The following is a 7,600-nucleotide window of genomic DNA, read 5'->3' on the forward strand; positions in this document are numbered from 1 at the left end:
GCTCTTAAATATTTACTCACAAAGCAGGATTCAAAACCCAGGCTCATCAGTGGGTGTTGCTTCTGCAAGAGTTTGATATAGAAATAAGAGACAGAAAAAGGACAGAGAACCAAGTGGCTGATCATCTGTCCCGGATAGAGCCAGTAGAAGGGACGCCCCTCCCCTCTCTTGAGATCTCTGAGACTTTTCTGGATGAGCATTTATTTGACATTCAGGAAACACCATGGTTTGCCGATATTGCAAACTATAAAGCTGCAAGGTTCATACCCAAGGAGTACAACGGGATACAAAAAAAGAAATTAATTACTGATGCAAAGTACTACTTGTGGGATGAACCCTATCTCTTTAAGAGATGTGCAGACGGAATAATCCGTAGGTGTGTGCCTAGAGAAGAAGCACAGAGGATCCTATGGCATTGCCATGGATCTCAATATGGAGGCCATTTCGGAGGTGAGCGAACAGCCACCAAGGTCCTCCAATGTGGCTTCTATTGGCCCACACTCTATAAAGATTCCCGAGAGTTTGTACGTAACTGTGACAGTTGCCAAAGAGCTGGTAATCTGCCTCATGGTTACGCCATGCCTCAACAAGAAATCTTGGAAATTGAGTTGTTTGATGTATGGGAAATTGACTTCATGGGACCTTTCCCACCATCATACTCAAACACTTATATTCTGGTGGCAGTTGACTATGTATCAAAATGGGTTGAGGCCATTGCCACACTCACCAATGATACTAAAACAATGCTGAAGTTCCTCCAGAAATATATCTTTAGCAGGTTTGGTGTCCCTAGAGTACTAATCAGTGATGGGGGCACTCACTTCTGCAATAAACAGCTTTACTCTGCCATGGTTCGATATGGAATTCGCCATAAGGTGGCTACTCCATATCATCCACAAACTAATGGGAAAGCTGAAGTCTCTAACAGAGAATTAAAGAGAATCCTAGAACAGACAGTAAGTACCCGGAGAAAGGATTGGGCACGGAGCTTGGATGATGCTCTGTGGGCTTACAGAACAGCATTCAAGACCCCTATAGGGACCTCTCCATACCAACTTATGTATGGTAAGGCATGTCACCTGCCCGTGGAACTGGAACATAAAGCCTATTGGGCAACCAGATTCCTAAACTTTGATGCCAAATTAGCAGGAGAAAAAAGATTGCTCCAGCTAAATGAGCTAGAGGAATTTAGATTCACAGCTTTCGAAAATGCCAAACTTTATAAAGAGAAATCAAAAAAGTGGCATGATAGAAAGCTGTCATCTATAATCTTTGAACCAGGACAAAAGGTTCTGTTGTTCAACTCTAGGCTCAAGCTATTCCTCGGGAAACTGAAATCTCGGTGGAGGGGACCATATGTGATTACAAGTGTATCACCATATGGTTATGTGGAGCTTCAGGATATTGATTCTGATAAGAAGTTCATTGTCAATGGACAGAGAATCAAGCACTATCTTGAAGGCAACGTTGAGCAAGAGTGCTCAAGGCTGAAGCTAGATTAAAAGCTCGGCAAGGTCCAGCTAAAGACAATAAAGAAGCGCTTGCTGGAAGGCAACCCAGCCATGGGGCATCAATCCTCTAAGCATTTTGCCCTATTTTTATTTTTATTTATTTATATAGAGTTTATTGATAACAAGGTAAAGAATCAATTGCATAAGTTCACAGGGTTACAGAAGGAATCTGCACACAAAACAGAGAAAAAGAGCTCACTGGCAAGAAAACGCCAGTAAGAGCCTATTTTGGGCGTTCAGCGCCCAAAAGGGGCAGCCAGTGGGTGCTGAACGCCAGTAAGGATAGCAATCTGGCGTTCAACGCCAGAAAAGGGCAACAACTGGGCGTTGAATGCCCAGGAGAGCAGCATTTGGGCGTTGAACGCCCAAAACAGGCAGTGTTTGGGCGTTCAAACACCAGGATAGTGGGGAGGAGGTAAAAATCATTCTTCTTCATATTTTTTCATTCTAATTTTAAAATTCCATGTTTTTAATTCATGATTTCTTGCATAAACATGTTAAGAACCTTGATTTCGAAAATCCCTCTTTAAAAATATCAAATGTATCTTAATCCATAAGCACCAAGCCTCTTTGCAAATTCAATCCAACTCTTTTCAAATCCTTTTTTAAAACAAATCTATCTTTTCAACTCATCAATATCTTTTTCTAAATCTCCACTTTATCTTTTTCAAAATCTAGATCTATCTTTTTCAAAAATCTTTCATATCTTTTCAATTTTAAACTATATCCTCTCTTATCATATCTTCTATCTTATCTTTTCCAAATCAATCTTTTTTATCATATCTTTATCTCTTTTTTCGAAAACCCACCCTCCCTCCCTTTAAATTTGGGTTCGGCCTCCCTCCCCTTCCATCAACAATTGCACCTAGCTCTCTTTCTATCCATCTCCTTTCTTTTCTTTTGCTTGAGGACAAGCAAACCTCTAAGTTTGGTGTGTTTATCCGCGATCACTAAGATCATGGCTCCTAAAGGAAAACAACCCACTCCAAGAGGCAAGAAAGAGAGCGTTCCAAAACCACTTTAGAATCAAGAGAAGTTCTTATCTAAAGAACATTCAGACCATTATAACAAAATAATGGGTCTGAGATCAGTGATCCCGGAAGTTAGATTCGATCTGAAAGAAGATGAATATCCGGAGATCCAGGAGCAAATTCGAATCAGAAACTGGGAAGTCCTAGCTAATCCTGAAACGAAAGTAGGGAGGAACATGGTTCAGGAGTTCTATGCTAATATGTGGCAAACTGACAAGCAGAAACTATCTGGGACTGCTTTCTATGACTATCGGACCGTGGTCAGAGGAAAGATTGTTCATACCCACCCTGACAGGATCAGGGAGATCTTAAAGCTACCTCAGCTGAAAGATGATCCAGACTCCTTCAACAGGAGAATGATGAGAACAGACAAGGGCCTGGATAAGATTCTAGAGGACATATGTATCCCTGGAGCCAGGTGGACCACCAACACAAAGGGTGTCCCAAATCAACTCAAGAGAGAAGATCTCAAACCAGTCGCCAGAGGATGGCTGGACTTCATTGGGCATTCTCTGTTGCCCACTAGCAACCGTTCTGAAGTAACTGTTAAAAGAGCAGTGATGATCCATTGCATCATGATGGAAAAAGAAGTGGAAGTTCATCAGCTAATCTCAGCTGAACTCTACAAAATTGCTAACAAAAATTCTAAAGAGACCAGGTTGGCTTATCCAAGCGTGATTTCTCTGCTCTGCAAGGACGCTGGAGTAAGGATGGGAATAATTGAGTATATCTCAATTGAGAAACCAATCACCAAAGCATCAATGGAAAAACAACAAGCACAGGATGATCCCACCAAGAAGAAAACACAGGAATTTCTCCCAGAAATCCCTCAATCTGAATACTGGGAGTATCTTGAGACGTCTGTTACCAAGATATGGGAAGCTATGGAACAAATAATAAAAGAACAGAAGGAACACAGTCAAATTCTTACCTATATGTTTAAAGAACAAGAGGAGCAAGGGCATGACTTAAGGGAATTGAAGCGCCAGAAGTTATCTCTTGAAGGACCAAGCACCCCACAGATCAGAGGAACATCCACTTCCCAGAACAAAGGTTGTTAAATTCTAATTTCTACTTTAACTCTGTGATAGTGTCATTATAGAAGTTCACCTTAGGAGTCATATAGTAGTAATTAGTATCTATTTTGATTTTATCTCCAATTAAGCCATAGTTTATTTTTCTCATCATCAGCAAACATGAATAAAATAGTAGATCTTTTAAATAAGAGGCAATAAAATTTCGAGTTTTTAAAGAGAAATTCTAATTAGTTACATGTGGTGGCAATACTTTCTGTCTTCTGAATGAATGCTTGAACAGTGCATATGTCTTTTGAATTTGTTGTTTAAGACTGTTAAAAATGTTGGCTCTTGAAAGAATGATGAACATGAGACATGTTATTGATAATCTGAAAAATCATAAAAATGATTCTTGAAGCAAGAAAAAGCAGCAAAAAAAAAGACAATAACCCTTAAAACCAAAAGGCAAGGGTAATAAAAACGATCCCAAGGCTTTGAGCATCAGTGGATAGGAGGGCCTAAGGGAATAGAATCCTGGCCTAAGCGGCTAAACCAAGCTGTCCCTAACCATGTGCTTGTGGCGTGAAGGTGTCAAGTGAAAACTTGAGACTGAGCGGTTAAAGTCAAGGTCCAAAGCAGAAAGAAGAGTGTGCTTAAGAACTCTGGACACCTCTAATTGGGGACTTTAGCAAAGCTGAGTCACAATCTAAAAGGTTCACCCAATTATGTGTCTGTGGCATTTATGTATCCGGTGGTAATACTGGAAAACAAAGTGCTTAGGGCCACGGCCAAGACTCATGAAATAGCTACGTTCAAGAATCATCATACTGAAATAGGAGAATCAATAACACTATCTGAATTCTAAGTTCCTATAGATGCCAATCACTCTGAGCTTCAATGGATAAAGTGAGATGCCAAAACTGTTCGGAAGCAAAAAGCTACTAGTCCCGCTCATCTAATTAGAATCTGAGCTTCACTCAAAACTCTGAGATATTATTGCTTCTCAACCTATTAGTCTTCTATTTTATTTGTCTAGTTTCTTGAGGACAAGCAACAGTTTAAGTTTGGTGTTGTGATGAGCGGATATTTTATACGCTTTTTGGGGTTAATTTCATATAGTTTTTAGTATGTTTTAGTGAGTTTTTAGTTTGTTTCCATTAGTTTTTAGGGAAAATTTATATTTCTGGACTTTACTATGAGTTGTGTATTTTTCTGTAATTTCAGGTATTTTTCTGGCTGAAATTGAGGGAGCTGAGCTAAAATCTGATTCAGGCTGAAAAAGGACTGCTGATGTTGTTGGATTCTGACCTCCCTGCACTCAAAGTGGATTTTCTGGAACTACAGAACTCGAAATGATGCGCTTTCAATTGCGTTGGAAAGTAGACATCCAGGGCTTTCCAGCAATATATAATAGTCCATACTTTGCTCAAGGATAGATGACGTAAACTGGCTTTCAACGCCAGTTCTTTGCCCAATTCTAGCGTCCAGCACCAGAAAAGGATTAAAAGTTGGAGTTCAACGCCAGAAATGGATCCAAAACTGGCGTTGAACGCCCAAAACAGCCTTATGCACGTGAATTGCTTAAGTCTCAGCCCCAGCACACACCAAGTGGGCTCCAGAAGTGGATCTCTGCACCATCTGTCATAGTCTACTCACTTTTTGTAAACCTAGGCTACTAGTTTAGTATTTAAAGAACTTTTAGAGACTTATTTTGTATCTCGTGACATTTTAGATCTGAACTTTATACTCTTTGATGGCATGAGTCTCTAAACTCCATTGTTGGGGGTGAGGAGCTCTGCTGTGTCTCAATGAATTAATGCAAGTATTTCTGTTTTCTATTCAAACATGCGTGTTCCTATCTAAGATATCCATTCGCGCCTAACTATGGAGAAGGTGATGATCAGTGACACTCATCACCTTTCTCAATCCACGAACGTGTTTCTGAAAATCACCTCCGTTCTACATCAGATTGAATGAATATCTCTTAGATTCCTTAATCAGAATCTCCGTGGTATAAGCTAGATTGATGGCGGCATTCATGAGAATCCGGAAAGTCTAAACCTTGTCTGTGGTATTCCGAGTAGGATTCAGGGATTGAATGACTGTGACGAGCTTCAAACTCGCAAGTGCTGGGCGTAGTGACAGACGCAAAAGGAGGGTGAATCCTATTCCAGCATGATCGGGAACCTCAGATGATTAGTCGTGCTGTGACAGAGCATTTGGACCATTTTCACAAGAGGAGGGGATGTAACCATTGACAACGGTGATGCCCCAACACACAGCTTGCCATATAAGGACGTGCGTGCGTGAATCAGAGGACAGAGGAAAGCAGAGATTCAGAAGACAAAGCATCTCCAAAACTCCAACATATTCTCCATTACTGCATAACAAGTAATCTTTAACCCATGCTCTCTTGTTTATTCGCAATTCAACTGATAAACACAATTGACTTCCTGACTAAGAATTGCAAGATAACCATAGATTGCTTCAAACCAACAATCTCCGTGGGATTCGACCCTTACTCACGTAAGGTATTACTTGGACGACCCAGTGCACTTGCTGTTTAGTGGTACTAGTTGTGAAAAGTGTGATTCACAATTCGTGCACCAATTTCAAAAGCAAAAGAGTGTGCCTAAGAACTCTGGGTACCACTGTCTGGGATTCTAGCAAAGCTGAATCACAATCCAATTAGGTTCACCCAGTTAACTGCCTGTGGCATTTATGTATCTGGTGGTAATACTGGAAAACAAAAAGTTTAGGGTCACAGCCAGTCTCAAAAAGAAGCCGTGTTCAAGAATCAAGAAAATCAGAACTAAGAAAATCAATATCTTCTGGATTCTGAGTTCCTAAAGATGTCAATACTTCTGAGCTTCAAAGGAAAGTAAGATGCCAAAACTATTCAGAAGTAAATCGCTACTAGCCCCGCTCATCAATTGAAACTGAGCTTCATTGAAAACTCTGAAATTTATTGTCTCCTTCTCTTCTTTTTAATCCTACTTGTTTTTTGTTTCTTGTGGACAAGCAACGTTTAAGTTTGATGTTCTGATGAGCGGATATTTTATACGCTTTTTGGCATTATTTTCATAGAGTTTTTAGTTATGTTTTGTTAAATTTTATTAAGTTTTGATAGGTTTTAGTGAAAAAATCACTTTTTGGATACTACTTTGAGTTTTGGTGCTTTTCTTATGTTTTTAGGTGATTTTTGGGTGATTCTGGCAAGTTTTGGAAAAGTCTGATTTAGAGACAGAGAAAGGACTGCAAATGCTGTCAGATTCTGACCTCCGTGCATTCAAACGAGCATTTCTAGAGCTACAGAGGTCCAATTCATGCGCTCTGAATGGCGTTGGAAAGATAACATTCAGGGCTTTCCAGCACTATATAATGGTTTATACTTATCTTTGGAAATGAAGGCCCAAAATGGGCGTTGAACACCCAAGTGACCCCTGCCTGGCGTTTGGACGCCCTAGAAGGACCAAGATGGCGTTTGGACGCCCAAAAGGGAGCAAGCCTGGCATCCAACACCCCAAGAGGATTCTAAGCACGTGGAGTCACCCCAAGCTTAGCCCAAACACTCACCAAGTGGGCCTAAGAAGTGGATTTTTGCACCAAGAGTCCAGTTTATCTTACTTTTGTAATCCTTAGTCATTAGATTAGTATATATAGACAAGAGTTCACCCTTGTTAGGGACTTTTGCCCTTTTGCACGTTTTACTATTATCTTTATGTAAGCTATAAGTGACTAAACCTCCTAAGTTAGGGTTAGAAGCTCTGTTGATTCTCATGGATTAATAATATTACTGTTTCTATTTCAATATGTCTGATTCTATTCTCTTATGCGTTTTTGTTCTTCAATCTCAATGAATTGGGGGTGAACCGTGACATTCATCCTTGTTCTACATTGGTTTTGTGCGAATCCTGACCTGGATAGCATTGAACTAAAGCTAGAGAATGCATTGCGAATTCCAAGAGAGTACCTGGGCAACTTTGGATACGTGACATGAAATCCCATTGACCATGGGTTACTAAGGTCTCTGTGGCGCTAA

The sequence above is a fragment of the Arachis hypogaea genome, chromosome 19, assembly GCF_003086295.3.
Source record: "Arachis hypogaea cultivar Tifrunner chromosome 19, arahy.Tifrunner.gnm2.J5K5, whole genome shotgun sequence".
Classification (NCBI taxonomy): domain Eukaryota; kingdom Viridiplantae; phylum Streptophyta; class Magnoliopsida; order Fabales; family Fabaceae; genus Arachis; species Arachis hypogaea.